The 17,004-nt window shown below is 38.0% G+C and overlaps 1 protein-coding gene across 1 annotated transcript in view; it reads right to left on the bottom strand.

Annotated features, from left to right (window-relative positions):
* The window catches only part of SMCHD1 (structural maintenance of chromosomes flexible hinge domain containing 1), a 144,587-nt gene that overhangs the window by 112,555 nt on the left and 15,028 nt on the right, over positions 1-17,004 (bottom strand). The gene's annotated exons all lie outside the window — the stretch shown is intronic.

Genomic DNA, 17,004 nt, shown 5'->3' with positions numbered 1-17,004 from the left:
CAGATCGTATCCTGGAGCACAAAACAAATCTTGACAAATTTAAAAGAGTATGTTCTCTAACCATAATAAAAATCAAACTAGACATCAACAAAAAGACAAGAGGAAATATGTTAAGAACACTTGGAAACTGAATAACACCTTCCTAAAACAATCTATGGATCAAAGAACAAGTTGCAAAGGAAATAAAAAATATACCAAACTGTAGGCATATGAATATATAGCATTATCAAAACTTGGGCTATCGTGAAAGTAGTTCTTAAAAGAAAATTTATAGGGGTGCCTGGGTGGCTCAGTGGGTTAAGTGTCTGACTCTTGATTTGGACTCCAGTCATATCTCAGGGTTGTGAGATCAAGCCCTGTGCCAGGTTCCACAAGTGGTCATGGAGCTTGCTTAAAAGTCAGTCTCTCTCTCTATCTCTCCCTCTGCCTCTCCCCTACCCCCCTCTCTAAAAAAATAGAAAAAGAAAAAGAAAATTTATAGCACAAAATATTCATCTTAGATTATTGATTTGAGACTTATCTAAGATTCCACAAGAATCTTGGGGCACCTGGGTGGCTCAGTGGGTTAAAGCCTCTGCCTTTGGCTCAGGTCACGATCCCAGGGTCCTGGGATCGAGCCCCGCTTCAAGCTCTCTGCTTTGCGGGGAGCCTGCTTCCCCCATTCTCTCTGCCTGCCTCTCTGCATACTTGTGATCCCTGTCTGTCAAATAAATAAAAATCTTTGGGAAAAAAAAAAAAGAAGATTCCACAAGAATCTTTTCTACAAAAAAATCAAAATGAAATTAAAGAAAGGACATAAATAAAGAGCAGAAATCAAAGAATTTGAAAAGAAAAAAAGAATTTGCAATCAGAAAAAAAATTAATATATCAAACATTGTTTCTTTGAAATGTTACCAATAACTATACACTAGTAAACCTGAAAATTTAATGAAATGGACTAACTCCAAGTAAAATATAACTTACAAAACTAAGTCAATAAGTAATAGCCTATTCTTATAACTCTACTAACAAAGTCAAAGTAATAGTTAAAAAGTCCTTCTGCAAGAAGCTTAACATACCCAAATGGCTTCCAAATTGAGTTTTAAAACTCAAACTTAAAATAAAACAAAAACAAAAAACAAAACTCAAACTTTCATAAGTGAAGTATGAATAAATAAATACAATCTCTCTAGAAAACAATTTGCTGGGGCACCTGGGTAGCTCAGTCAGTAAAGCATCTGACTTAGGCTCAGGTCATGATTGTACAGTCCCACATTGGACTCCCTGCTCAGTGAGTTTGCTTCTCCCTCTCCCTCTGTTCCTCCCCTACCCCAGCTTGTGCATGCTCTCACTTGCTCACTCTCTCTCTCAAATAAATGAATACGGTCTTTAAAATCAATAACAACAATTTTCTATTACCTTGTATATTGGAACTTTCATCTTTATAACCCACGAAGTTCCCTTCTAGGTACCTAAGAACTTCTGTAGATTTGGGCTAGCAAACATACGTAACACTGTATAACAGCATACACACATATGCACACACAATTATACAACTTATAAAAGACAGTATTACTCATAAGGCCAAATGTAGTAGGGGAAGCCAAATGCCCACTGACTGGAGACTAGATTAAATACAGTATGATTTCTTTTGAATACACACAAAAGAATATTTTATGGTTATGAAAAAAAATAAACTACAGACCCACATAAAGTTGAAATCTTAGTAACCTAGTATAAAGTGAAAATACAAGTCCTTTGTAGAACTACAAATAGGATGATTATCCTATTTTTGCAGCATCAAAAAATAAGCAAAATTAGATTTTTAAAAAATAAGGAAATAGGGACTTTGTCTGCCTTTGGCTCAGGTCATGATCCCAGGGTACTGGGATCAAATCCTACATCAGGCTTCCTGCTCAGTGAGGAGCCTTCTTCTCCCACTGTCTGCCACTCCTCCTGCTTGTGTGTTCTCTCTCTGACAAATAAATAAAATACAATATTAAAAAAAATAAGGAAATAAAAATTCAAGGCAGTGATTAACTTTGGTGGGAAGAAAAAAACAGAACAAGGGAGGGGCACATAGATGTACGTTACAGAAAATGTGCTACTTACTGGTTTGGGTGGTAAATTCTGGTTATTCAGCTTATTAAATTTTTCAATAAATAAACCTTAAAAAATTCAATGCCTGAATTGATGAACTGTTATAAATTGTAATTTGTAATTAATTGTAATTAATCAAATTCTATGAACCTGATGTCTATTAAAAAAATAAGGGGGCACGTGGGTGGCTCAGTGGGTAAAAGCCTCTGCCTTCAGCTCAGGTCATGATCGGGTCCTGGGATAGAGCCCCGCATTGGGCTCTCTACTCAGCAGGGAGCCTGCTTCCTCCTCTCTCTCTGCCTGCCTCTCTGCCTACTTGTGATCGCTCTGTCAAATGAATAAATGAAAGCTTAAAAAAAAAAAAAAAGAAAGAAAGAAAAATAAGAAGTAAATGGGTTTAGGGTGCCTGGCTGAAGCACCCAACTCTTGTTCTTGAGGTTGGGTGTTCAAGCTCCACATTGGGTGTAGAGATAACTTAAAAATTTAAAAAAAAAAAAATTTTTTTTTAAAGTAAATGGGTTCTAAGACTTTAATTACCATGGCAATACTTCTAGGAAACAGGCTGAAAATATCTGACCCCAAATACTATCCTAAAACACATACATAAGTACACAAAAGTTTAGAGAGAGAGCAGCTCTGAGATAAAACAACACACATGTACTTAAATTGATTCAAAACTAAGAAATTCTGTTAACTGATAAGGAATGGACATAGTCACCAGGAAGTAAGTCTCCCTTTCAACCCAAACCATCCATGCAACTCTAACCCAGGGAAAAACCTTATCATGACAAATAAGGTTGAGAATATAAATTTTGTTTCAGACTTCTGTAATTAAGTCCAGAAAATTTCCTGTACTTACACTCAAGGATTATATAAATACCCCTTCATGAAAGTAAGGAAAAGAGGAAGATAATCTGACCTCAAGATAAATCTTGCATTGTAGAAGGAATCCTTTGGAGAATTTAGAAAGTCACCTGCCTCAGGAATAAATTCATATCACAGTCCAAAAGAATTTCAAAACACATCTCAATCAAATACTTGATACAATGTAAAATGACACTGTATCTTTTCAAAATAAGAGTATTCCATTAGAAGAAACAAAATCTGAAAGGAAACAAATCACAAAAGGTGTTGAAAGTAAGAAAAAGGAACAGGAGGTGTAATCAAATTAGTAAAAAGAAACTAAAAAGCAATATATAAGTGGTAGCCAGGAAATAGGGTAGAGTGACTACATATATATATTTACATCTCACTGTCTCACATCTACCAAAGGGAATAACCCCACAATAAAACCTTCACCTCCAACAAACTGACAAATGGCCACAGATCCCTATTAGAGCTTCTGGAATAAGTCTGTGTGACACAACAAAAATAACCAAATTAAAGTAGGAGGTCGAAATGTTACATACTCATTCTCTGAATTCAAATAATACAAATATCAAGATAAATGAAAGCTCATCTTTGCAGAATTACACTGAAGACACAGGAGCTTTTTCTTTAGGAAAACTAGGGAAAATTCTGTTGAGAGTCCATTTCCACAAGCTAAAAAATGGCATGGGAAGTGGGCCATGTGGCATGGTATTTTTATTAAAAAAAAAAAAAAGGTTAAGTTGAGAAACTTTTAATTGCTAATTAAGTTCAAAGTGCAGAAAGTAGCACTAATCCAACATACATCTGAATTAGGACCACCCAGCATACTTCTTTCCACAAAATAATTAAATGAACACACAGTATTACAATTATGTTCTAGGTATCTAATCTAACTTCTAAGGCAATGATTATAACAAAGCCTACGTGATGATGAGCACATTTTTTAGGTTCATGTAATGTTGTACATGTTAAGAGACATTTGGATTACACTGGTGAATACATATGTCAAAAATCAGTTAAGAGAGTGAGCACTTCTATAAAAGTAAAGTAAGGACCTATGAAAACCCACTCACTGATAAAACCAATGAAAACATCTGAAAACACTGTCAAAAATCAACATTTTCAGAACTCTATTAACCAACAATCCAAGGAGTATTTCTTCAAGATACACAGCTGAATCTCAGTAAGAACAGTGAGCTCTGTGATGTTTTAACATGCCCTATTCCATTTTCTTCTCACCAGTTCTACAGTAGCCTTGAAAACTGACAGCCCTGAATCATGGTTAAAATCAGCCAGCCAGGCAGGAGTCACTGGAGTAAATTTGGAGTTCCCTCAAAGCCCCTTCCCCTATACAACTGGCATTATTAGAGTTCTCTGACCTATGCCTAGGAACCTCCACTTGCAAGCTTTGTCTTTACTTGACCTAAGTCAGAACTTGATCACTGTGAACCACTTTTTGCGGTGGGTCATTTATCAAAAACAGTCAGTGGCAACTGTTCATGATCACAGCTGACTAAGGCAATCAAGAGAATATAAAGAATCTGGCCAAAAACTTACAAGGAAAATCTGGAGAATGAGAGATCCTTAGTAGATTTTTAAAAGCTCCAGCATAGGGGCACCTGGGTGGCTCAGTGGGTTAAAGCCTCTGCCTTCAGCTCAGGTCATGATCCCAGGGTCCTGGGATCGAGCCCCACATCGGGCTCTCGGCTCGGTGGGGGGGGGCCTGCTCCCTCCTCTCTCTGCCTGCCTCTCTGCCTACTTGTGATCTCTGTCTGTCAAATAAATAAAATCTTTAAAAAAAAAAAAAAAGCTCCAGCATAGGCTTAAGGGAAGCCAAGATGGCAGATGAGTAGGAAACCTCATTTCATCTGGTCCCTTGACTTTAGCTAGCTAACTATCAAATCATTCTGAATACCTATAAATTCAAACACAGATATAAGAAAAGAATTGCTGAAACTCTACAAACAGAAAAGCAACCACTTTTTGCAAGGTAGGGGGTACAGAGAAGTGAATCTGAGGGGATATAGCTGAAGATAAATGGCAGGGGGAGGGAGCTTCTGTAAGCCAGCTACCAGAAAGTGATTTGTCCCAGAGCACAAAATCAGAACTTTTAGAAATCTGCTCCAGTGAGAGATGTCCCTGCCTGAAAGGTGCTCAGCTGGTGAAGTGGGGCAGAATCCTAGGTGGGACAGTGTGGTCTCAGGATCCCTGGGGTAACAGAAAGAATGGGAGTGTCTGTGGAGCACAGAAACTGGTTTTGTTCAGCAAGGCTGGAAGGGGGCTCTCAGCGGAGTTTGCCATAAACCACACACTGCAGCATGATCCAGCAACAGCTCTCTGTGCAGAGGCCCTGCAAAGGGTAGAAACATGGTGACCCTCCTCCTCCCCCTAGGGAGGATCAGTGAGGACAAGCACTGCAGTAGCCTGCACACTTTGGCGCACGCAAAAGGGAAGACGGCTTATTCCTGAGGGTTTACTGAAGAAAGGGGACCAGAATCCTTCAGCTCTGACTGGAGATAAAGCCCCTCTATCCTCTCTCAAGAGGCATGGAAAGCCTTCAGGTAACAAAAACCACATAGAGCAACCAGAAGCAGCTTACACTGAGCCTGGCTCCCTGGCAAGGGGTGGTACAACTCCACCGAAGTAAAGACACCTGAGAATCAGCCCAACAGACCCCTCCCCCAGAAGACCAGCTGGAACAAAAGGAGAAAACCAAGTTTATGGAGGACACAGGCCTGCAAAACTCCAGCACTAGGGGAAAATAGTATATAGAATTCAAGGGTTTCATTTACCTTTCAGTATAAAATTTTTCTTTTCTTCCTGTTTAACTAGTTTCTTATTTTATCAACTGTTTTTAAGTCCTTTTTAAACTTTCATTTTTTACATTTACATTTTTAAAGACGTATTCTTCATTTTTTGGGTTCCTTTCACTGTATTCAACTTTTTTGTGTGTATATATATATGTTTTCATTTCTTTACATTTTGGGTCTTCTAACAAACAGACCAAATACACCCAAGACGAACTGGATCGCCCTGTTTTGTCCACCTGAGAGATTATATTTTCTCTTCCCCACCCCCTTTTTGTTTCTTGGTTTCTGACCTCTGGATTTGTCTAATATGTATTTTGCCTGGGTTGTGGTTGACATTTTTTATTTTGTTCTCTTGTTCATCTATTCTCCTTTGGGCAAAATGACTAAAAGAAGGAATTTACAACATAAGAAAGAACTAGAGGTAATACTCTGTCACAGATCTAATAAATATGAATATAAGTAAAATGTCACAACTGGAATTCAGGAAAATGATTATAAAGTTACCAGCTGCACTTGAAAAAAGCATAAAGACACCAGAGAATCTCTTAGTGCAGAAATAAAATCTAATCAGGCTAAAATAAAAAATGCTCTGAGATGCAGTCTAAATTGGACACTCTAATAGCGAAGGTAAATCAGGCAGAAGAGAGAGTAAGTGACAGAGAAGATAAATTGATGGAAAGGAAGGAAGCTGAGGAAAAGAAAAACAACAAATGGACCATGAGGGGAGGCTTCAAGAAATCAACAATACCATAAAGCAAAACAATATTAGAAGTATTGGTGTCCCTGAGGAAGAAGGAGGGGGGGGTGGGCAGAAGGTATATTAGAGCAAATCATAGCTAGGAACTTCCCTAATCTGGGGAAGGAAACAGGCATTCAAATCCAAAGGCAGAGAGGACCCCTCTCAAAATCAATAAAGAAAGATCAACACCCCAACATATAATGGTGAAGCTTGAACATTTCAAAGATAAAAAGAAAATCCTGAAAGCAGCTTGGGACAAGAGGTACTTAACCAACAAGGGTAGAAACGTAAGGCTGGCACTGTACCTGTCCACAGAGACCCAGCAGGCCAGAGAGGGTGGGCATGATATATCCAGGGTACTAAATGAGAAAAACATGCAGCCAAGGATACTTTATCCACCAAGGCTCTCACTCAAAATGGAAGGAGAAATAAAGAGCTTCCGGGACAAACAGAAATTAGAAGATTTCATGAACACTAAACCAGCCCGGCAAGAAATATTAAAGGAGATCCTATAAGCAAAGAGACAGCCCCAAAGTAACATACACCAGAAACAAATAATCTACAGAAACAGGGACTTTACAGGTAATAAAATGTCACTAAATTCTTATTTTCAATAATTACTCTGAATGTAAATGGGATGAACGCTCCAATCAAAAGACACAGGGTATAAGATTGGATAAAAAAGCAAGACCCACCCATATGGTATCTATAAGAGACTCATTTTAGACTCAGACACCTCCAGACTGAAAGTGAGGGAATGGGCAACAATTTATCATCTTTTGACTAATGGACACCAAAAGAAAGCTGGGTAGCAATCTTCATATCAGACAAATTAGATTTTAAACCAAAGACCGTACTAAGGGATAAAGAGGGATACTATATCATACTTACAGGGTCTACCCAACAAAAAGATCTAAGAAATATAAATATTTATGCTCCTAACTTGGGAGCAGCCAACTATATAAGCCAATTAATAACCAAATTAAAGAAACACATTGATAATAACACAGTAATAGCCGGGGACTTCAACGCCCTACTCACAGCAATGGACAGATCATCTAAGCAGAAGATCAATAAAGAAACAAGGGCTCTGAATGATACACTGGACCGGACGGACTTCACTGATATATATAGAGCATTCCATCCTAAAGTAACAGAATACAAATTCTTTGTGAGTGCACATGGAATATTCTCCAGAATGGATAACAAACTGAGTCATAAATCAGTTCTCAACCAATACCAAAAGATTGGGATTATTCCCAATATGAAATATGAAAATATCTTATTTTCAGACCACAATGCTTTGAAACTTGAACTCAATCACAAGAAACACATAAACTACCAAACTGAAACAGGAATAAATAGAAAACCTGAATAGACCCATAACCAGAAAGGAAACTGAAGGTGTAATCAGAAATCTCCTAAAAAACAAGAAAGTCCAGGGCCGGATGACTTCCCGGGGAAATTCTACCAAACATTTAAAAGAACCTATTCTACTGAAGCTGTTTCAAAAAATGGAAATGGAAGGAAAACTTCCAAACCCATTTCACAAGGCCATCATTACCTCAATCCCAAAACCAGACCCCATGAAAAAGGAGAATTACAGACCAATATCTCTGATGAACACAGATGCCAAAATTCTCAACAAAATACTAGCCAACTGGGCGCCTGGGTGGCTCAGTTGGTTAAGCATCTGCCTTTGGCTCGGGTCATGATCCGAGGGTCCTGGGATCGAGCCCTGCATCAAGCTCCCTGCTCAGTGGGGAGCCTGCTTCTCCCTCTGCTTCTTCCCCCTGCTTGTGCTCTGTCAAATAAATAAAGTCTTTAAAAAAAAAAAAAAAAGATACCAGCCAATAGAATCCAACAGTATATAAAAAGGATTATTTACCACGATCAAGTGGGATTTATTCCTGGGATACAAGGGTGGTTCAACATCCACAAATCAATCAACATGACAGATCACATTAATAAAAGAGAGGATAAGAACCATATGATCCTCAATTTATGCACAAAAACCATTTGACAAAATATGATCCTCGATTTATGCAGAAAAACCATTTGACAGCATCCTTTCTTATTTAAAACTCTCCACAGTGTAGGGTAGAGGGAACATACCTCATTATCATAGAAGCCATCTATGAAAAGCCCACAACGAATATCATTCTCAATGGGGAAAAACTGGGCTTTTCCCCTAAGGTCAGGAACACGATAGGGATGCCCACTCTCACCACTGTTGTTCAACATAGTACTAGAAGTCCTAGCTTCAGCAATCAAGCAACAACAACAAAAAAATAAATGGCATTCAAATTGGCAAGGAAGTTGCCAAACTCTCACTCTTTGCAGATGGCATACTTTATGCGGAAAACCCAAAAGACTCTGCTCCAAAAGTGCTAGAATCCATACAGGAATTCAGCAATGTGGCAGCATATAAAATCAATGCATAAGGATCAGTTATATTTCTATACACTAACAGAGAGACAGAAGAAAGAGAAATTAAGGAACTGATCTCATTTACAATTGAACCAAAACCCATGAAATAGCTATGAATAAACCTAACCAAAGGATCTGTACTCTAAAAACTAGAGAACACACAGGGGCTCCTGGGAGGCTCAGTCAGTTAAGTGTCTGCCTTCTGCTCAGGTCATGATCACCTGGTCCTGGGATCTAGCCACCCATGGTGCTCCCTCCTCCATGGGAAGCCTGCTTCTCCCACTCCCTCTGCCCTGCTTGTGCTCTCTTTCTCAGTCTATCTGGAATAAATAAATAAAAATAAAAATCAAAAAAATTTTTAAAGAAACTACAGAACACTTATGAAAGAAATTGAGGAAGACACAAAGAAATGGAAAAAACATTCCATGCTCGTGGATTGGAAGAACAAATATTGTTAAAATGTCTATGTTACCCAAAGCAATCTACACATTCAATGCAACCCCTATTAAAATATCATTAGCATTTTTCACAGAGCTGGAACAAATAATCCTAAAATCTGCATGGAATCAGAAAAGACCCTAAATAGCCAAAGAATGTTGAAAAAGAAAACCAAAGTTGGTGGCATCACAATTCGAGACTTCAAGCTATATTACAAAGCTGTAATAATCAAGAGAGTCTGGTACTGGCAGAAAAACAGACACACAGATCAATGGAACATAACAGAGAATCCAAAAATGGACCCACAACTCTATGGTGAATTTATCTTTGACAAAGCAGGAAAGAATATCCAATGGAAAAAGGACAGTCTCTCTTCAATAAATGGTGCTGGGAAAACTGGACAGCAACATGCAGAAAAACAAAACTGGACCACTTTCTTATATTTTCTTATATATTCCATACACAAAGATAAACTCAAATGGATGAAAAAACCCAAATGTGAGATAGGAATTAATCAAAATCCTAGAGAAGAACACAGGCAGCAATCTCTTTGATCTCAACCACAGCAACTTCTTGATAGACATGTCTCCAAAGGCAAGGGAAACAAAAGCAAAAATCACCTTTTGGGACTTCATCAAGATAAAAAGCGTCTGCACAGTTAAGGAAACAGTTAATAAAACTAGAATGCAACTTATGGAATGGGAAAAGATATTTGCAAATGACATATCAGAGAAAGGAATAGTATCCAAAATCTATAAACAACCTATTGAACTCAACACCCCAAAAAACAAATAATCCAGTCAAGAAACGGGCATAAGACACGAACAGACATTTGTCCAATGAAGACATAGAAATGGCCAACAGACACATGAAAAAATGTTCCACATTACTTGGCATCAAGGAAATACAAATCAAAACAACAATGAGAGGGAACCCCAGGGGGATCAGTTGATGAGGCATCTGCCTTCAGCTCAGGTCATGATCCTAGGCTCCTGGGTTCAGCTTCCTGCATCAGGCTCCTTGCTCAACAGGGAGACTGCTTCTCCCTCTGCCTGCCACTCTCCCTGCTTGGGCTTGCTCACTTTCTCTTGCCTTTTCTCTGACAAATAAATAATATCTTAAAAAAAAAAAAAACCACAATGAGATGCCACCTCACACCAGTCAGAACGGCTAAAATTAACAACTCAGGAAATAACACATGTTGGCAAGGATTTGGAGAAAGGGGAACCCTTTTACACTATTGGTAGGAATGCAAACTGATGCAGCCACTCTGGAAAATAGTATGGAGATTCCTCAAAAAGTTAAAAACAGAGCTACCCTATGACCCAGCAAATGCACTACTAGGTATTTACCCCAAAGATACAAATGTAGTGATCTGAAGGGGCACCTGTACCCCTATGTTCATAGCAGCAATGTCCACAATAGCCAAATTGTGGAAAGAGCCAAGATGTCCATTGACAGATAAATGAATAAAGAAGACATGGTACAGGGGCACCTGGGTGACTCAGTGGATTAAGCCTCTGCCTTCAGCTCAGGTCATGGTCTCAGGATCCTGGGATCAAGCCCCACATGGGGTTCTCTGCTCAGTGGGGAGCCTGCTTCCCTCTCTCTCTGCCTGCCTCTCTGCCTACTTGTGCTCTCTCTGTCAAATAAATAAATAAAATCTTAAAAAAAAAAAAAAAGGAAGACATGGTATATATATACAATGGAATATTACTCAGCCATTAGAAAGGATGATTACTTACCATTTACATCAATGTGGAGGGTATTATGCTGAGCGAAATAAGTCAATCATAGAAAGATAATTCTCATATCGTTTCATTCATATGTGGGATGTAAGAACAGTGCAGAGGATTATAGGGGAAGGGATGGAAAACGTAAAGAGAAGTCATCAGGGAGGGAGAAAAACCATGAGAGACTCTTAACAGTAGGAAACTAACTGAGGGTTGCTGGAGGGGAGGAGGTGAGGGGATGAGGTAATTGCATGAAGGGCGTTAAAGAAGGCACGTGATGCAATGAGCACTGGGTATTATACACAACTGATGAATTAACTATATCTGAAATTAATGATATACTATACATTGGCTAATTTAATTTAAAAAAATAATACAAATAAAACAAAAGCTCCAGCATATTCATGAGACTAGAAAACATTACGCTCATACGCAGGACTATATACATGCTCAAGAAAGCATGCAGAAGGCCCTAATCTCTCATTTCTGGCTGACATTGAGTTTCTGTGCAAGCAAGAAGTAAAGACTAAGGCAGAGTTGTAAACTCCCTGCCAGAACATTAAAAACATACTCCAATATGCAAACAGATATGCATCCCTTGACAAAAGCTCGGAAGACTTAATGGTTCCAGACATTTAGGGAAAATGTCCAATCATTACCTGACCACTAAGCTACATAGAGATTTCAGTGGCAACACAAGATAAATACAGATGCTACAGGAGCACCTGGATAGCTCAGTTGATTAAGCATCTGCCTTCAGCTCACGTCATGATCCCAGAGTCCTGAGACAGAGCCCCACATCAAGCTCCCTGCTCAACAGGGAGTCTGCTTCTCTCTCTTATTCTGCCCCTCCTCCCTCATGCATGGTTTCTCTCTAATAAATAAAAAATCTTAAAAAAAAAAAATACTGATGTTACAGAATTAGTTTAGAGGGGTAAATACACAACAACAAACAGAAGAAACAAACAACAAGCCCTGGGGAGAGGGATGAATCTGATTGCCAGAGCTGCCACACTATATTATTTAAACTGTCTTATTCTCAACAAAAAAAACTGAACCATGACAAAAATATTTAAGTACAGCCCATACACAAGGAAAAAAAGCAGTAAGTATAAATTGTCTCAGAGAAATCCTAGACACTGAACTTACTAGACAAAAACTTAAATCAGGTATTTCATAAGGCATTCAAGTAAGAGAAATCATGAAGTAAATAATGAAGTATGAGAACAGAGTCTCACCAAACAGAGCACAAGAGATAGAATTTTAAAAAAAGAACCAAATGAAAGTTCTGCAATTTAAAGAAACAAAAACTGAAAGGAAAAATTTAGTTAAATGGCTCATGAGTACATCTGATTTGGCAGAAGAATCAGTGAACTTAAAAAGCAGGTCAAAGTACTCAGTCTGAGGAACAAAAAGAAAAAAGAAGAAAAATAGAGACCTATAGGACACCATCAACCATATCAATATATAGATAATAGGAGCCAGAGAAGAAGAAAAGACAAAGATTATTTGAAGAAATAATAGCCAAAAACTTCCCCAAATGTGATGAAAAACATTAACCTACAAATCCAAAAACCTCATCCACCACCGAACAGAATGAACTCAGAAAGACCCAAATCTAGACACATCAATATCAAACTACTAAAAGCCAGACAAGAATCTTGAAAGCTGACAGAAGAAATTAGTCACACACACAAGGGATACTAAGTAAGATTAACAGCTGATTCTTCATCAGAAACCACGGAACCTTTGTAGATTAACCTATTCAAAGCGTTAAAAAAGGGGGAAAAAAAACTATCAACCTTCAAAAATGAAGGAGATAAGGTTAAGACATTCCCAGAAATTTCTAAAGAAATCTGTTGCTAGTAGATCTGCCCAAAATAGTTACTAAAGACTGTCCTTTTTACAATTCTTTTGATTTAAAAATGCATAAAGCAGTAACTAGAAAACTGTTGATGTAGTTATAATGTATAAAGATATCATTTATATAAAAATAATAAAATGAAGGAGTGGGAGGGAATGAAACCACACAGGAGCAAAGTTTTTGTATATTACTCACAGTAAATTGGTATTAATCCTAACTGGGTTGTAAGAGGTTAACTGTAATCCCTAGAAAAACTACTAAAAATTAGACTAACAACTATTTAAAGTATATTAATGATTAGTGAGTGAAGGAGAGGATGAGGGGACAAAGAAGTGACTACAATGGGTAAAGGTTTCTATTGGAGTAATGAAAATGTTCTGGAATCAGTTGTGATGGCTGCACAACTTTGTGACTATATTCGAAGCTACTGAACTGTACATTTTAATATGGTAAATTTTATGGTGTATGAATTATATGTCCATAAAAATATATTCAAAGAAGGTAAGCTTATGACATGTGAGCATTTCACTGTAGGTAAATTTTACCTCAAAAACAACAACAAAAACAAAAGAGATAGATAATGGTATCAATGCTTTAAGCATTAGGAGAGTGCTTTAGTGTTAAGCATTAGGAGAAGCATTAAGGTGGCTCAGTCATTAAGCATCTGCCTTCAGCCCAGGTTATGATCCCAGGGTCCTGGGACGGAACCCCACATTGGGCTCCCTGCTCAGCAGGGAGTCTGCTTTTCCTTCTCCCCCACTTGTGTTCCCTCTCTCATTGTCTCTGTCAAATAAATAAAATCTTTAAAAAAAAAAAAAAGCACTGGGAGAAAATGTATAGCTTTATTTATTTATTGCTTTATTTTGAATTTAAAAAATAAAATAAAATACCTGAACTGAAGATTAGTAGGACAGACAGATACGTGGGAAAACAATGGTCAGTGGTAGAAAGTAGGCATGAGTATCTGGGTTTTCACCATAGAATTTCAACTGTTCTCTAAGTTCAAAAATGTTCATAAAATGCTGAGGAAAAGCATAGTGCTGAGGAAACACTCAGATCCAGGTTGTAGACCTTTCTGCAAATAGCCTGAACTCCACAAAAAAAAACAGTATCATTAAAGACACAAATGTTAAATTATTGTAGAATCCAGAGAGACATGACAAAGGGGGGAAAAACCTGAATGTGGACATTATATATTTTGAATCAATGATAAATTTCTTGGTGTGACAGTAGTATTCTGGTTATAAGAATGTCCTCATGTGAAGGAGATACATGCTACAGTATTTAGTAGTGAAATGTCATAAAGAATGTAACTTACTTTCAAATGATTTAGGAAGAGAATGTATACGTACATATAGATAGAAGATAAAAAATGTGGCAAAACGTTAACAACTAATAAATCTAGGTGAAGGATATATGCTTGCTAATATTGCTCTTTCATCTTATTTGCTTTAACTTTTTCAAAATATAAAGGGTAGGAGATAAGTAGTACCAAGGTGAGAGTTATAAAGAATATTGGCAAATCAGAACTCTCACCTCATCTCCCTCTATCCTCCCCCTCATATATCACACTTGTATCCTTCCACTGTCCCAAATAAAACAAGCTGATCATAATTTCACTGTCTGTCTTTGCTGTTGTGCGTTCTACTGGGAGTACTCTTTTCCCAGATCTTCATTTGGCCATTTTCCTTTAATCATTCAAGCTTCAACTTAAATGCAATCTCAAAGAGGCCCTCATCTACCACCTTAAGAGATGCCTGCCCATCAGGCTCCAACATATTACCTGATATTTTCTTAACAACAATAATCTATAACTGGAATGCTTATAAATTTTTTGTGTTTACTTGTTTTTCTCTCTACAACATAAATGACAGGCCAAGAGAGTCAGCTGTTTTATGCTTTTAGGCTGTCCTACTTCTCTTCCATAGTCTGTATCCTATGACACCCACCCTTGTACCCAGTAAAAAGTTAACTGGAAATAGTAAAGCAACTGATAATTTTTTCTACAGGAGTAGAAGCTAGGGGAGTGAGTAATCTGAAGTTAACAGAAATCAGAGTGAGTGGGTCAAGGGACTGATACTAAACTCAAAGATGGTATGAGTATGTAATAGCTATAACAGCTGATGGTTTTACTAATACAATACCTAAAAACCTAGGACAAGAGCCAGCAACAGCAACCTTTTTATCAAAAATTAAACAAAATTTCCCTAGCATTTAGAAGTTTATGTTGTTCTAAGACCTAGAGAAAAATCAGAGTCCATGTTCCTTGAATTCAGTTAAGATTTAGTATAGATTCTACTTCCTTCTCTTCCACTTGATTTAAATAACATTTTTCTAATCTTTTTGCCAATCTACCACCTGATATTTCTATTGCATGCTAAATACTATCCTTACGCTTCAAAAGACAGTGGTCTTTGCCATCTCTGTGAATATTTTATAAATCCTTGAAGTGGCATGTACTTGTGAATATAATGAAAAAGAAAGTTGTAGAAAGTTGTAGGAAGTCTGAGGTTGTAGAAAGTCTGAGGCTGAAAATAAGAAAGTAGCAACTAAAATGATAGCTTATATAGTTTATATTTACTGATTGTTTACTATAGGACAAGCTCTATCCTAAAGATTTTACACAACACACTAACTCATTTGGTTCTCACAAAACCTTGTGAGGTATTTTCCACATTTTACAGATACATAAACTGAAACTTAAAGAACTAAAATACCTCGACCAATGTCCTACAACTATTAAGGCTAGATTCAAACCCGGCCAAATGATTTCAGAGCCCTTCTTCATGCCTGTCACCATGACACTATAAGTCTTTACAAATTTGATCAAAATTCTGTGGGTGCTAAAATTTCAGGAAGAAGGGAAATGTGCTAACTATATTAGTTTTTAACATTGTTAAGATTAATACTTAAATTTCGGTGATTCTCCTTGACATAACAAACAGCAAAACAGGACATGAAAAAATATTACTTAATAAGAATACCAACAGATACTTCCCAAGTACTGTACCTGAAGCACAATACATAACTAAAAATAGCAAAAGCCCTGTGGGTCATAGCTCTTACTAGAATTCAATTAATATCCCAAAGACCTAAACTTTTATATCCCTAACAACTTCTAGTATATTTCGTTTCCCGTATAGTATTCTCATTCAGGGTATTTTCTATGAACATATTCTGATATAAAACTCCTGACTGGGCAGCGCCTGGGTGGCTCAGTGGGCTAAAGCCTCTGCCTTTGGCTCAGGTCATGATCCCAGGGTCCTAGGATTGAACCCTGCATCGGGCTCACTGCTAAGTAGGGAGCCTGTTTCCCTTCCTCTCTCTCTGCCTGCCTCTCTGCCTACTCGTGATCTCTGTCAAATAAATAAATAAATAAACAAACAAACTCCTGACTAGACTCTATTCTCTAACAGCTATGAATAGTTATAAAGCAGAGCCCTGAAGAGCATGTGGGCATCTCTGTCATTTGAGTGCCTGACTCTTGATTTCATTTTAGGTCATAGTCTCACGGATATGGGCTCCAGCCCTGTGTCAAGCTTTGCACTCAGTATGGAGTCAGCCTGTCTCTTTCCCTCTGCTCCTCCCCTTCACTCTCTCAAATGAATAAAATATTTTATTTTTTTTTTAAGATTTTTATTTATTTTTTTGAGAGAGAGAGAGCAAGAGCACAAGCAAAGGGAGGGGCAGAGGGAGAAGGAGACTCCCTGCTGAGCAGGAAACCCAACACAAGCCTTGATCCCAGGACCCCAAGATCATGACCCGAGCTGAAGGCAGATGTTTGACTGAGTCACCCAGGTACCCCTCAAATAAATAAAATCTTAAAAAACAAAACAAAACAAAAGGAAAGAAAAGAAAAAGCAGAGCCTTGAAAGCAGAGCAACAATGAGCTCAAGAGAACAATCATTAAGCGTCTGCCTTTGGCTCGGGTCATGATCCTAGGGTCCTGGGACCAAGCCCCACATCGGGCTCCCTGCTCGGCGGGAAGCCTGCTTCTCCCTCTCCCACTCCCCCTACTTGTGTTTCCTCCCCCGCTGTGCC

Source organism: Martes martes (genome assembly GCF_963455335.1).
Source record: "Martes martes genome assembly, chromosome: 13".
In the NCBI taxonomy this organism is placed as follows: domain Eukaryota; kingdom Metazoa; phylum Chordata; class Mammalia; order Carnivora; family Mustelidae; genus Martes; species Martes martes.
This window is presented reverse-complemented; position numbering and strand designations above follow the sequence as displayed.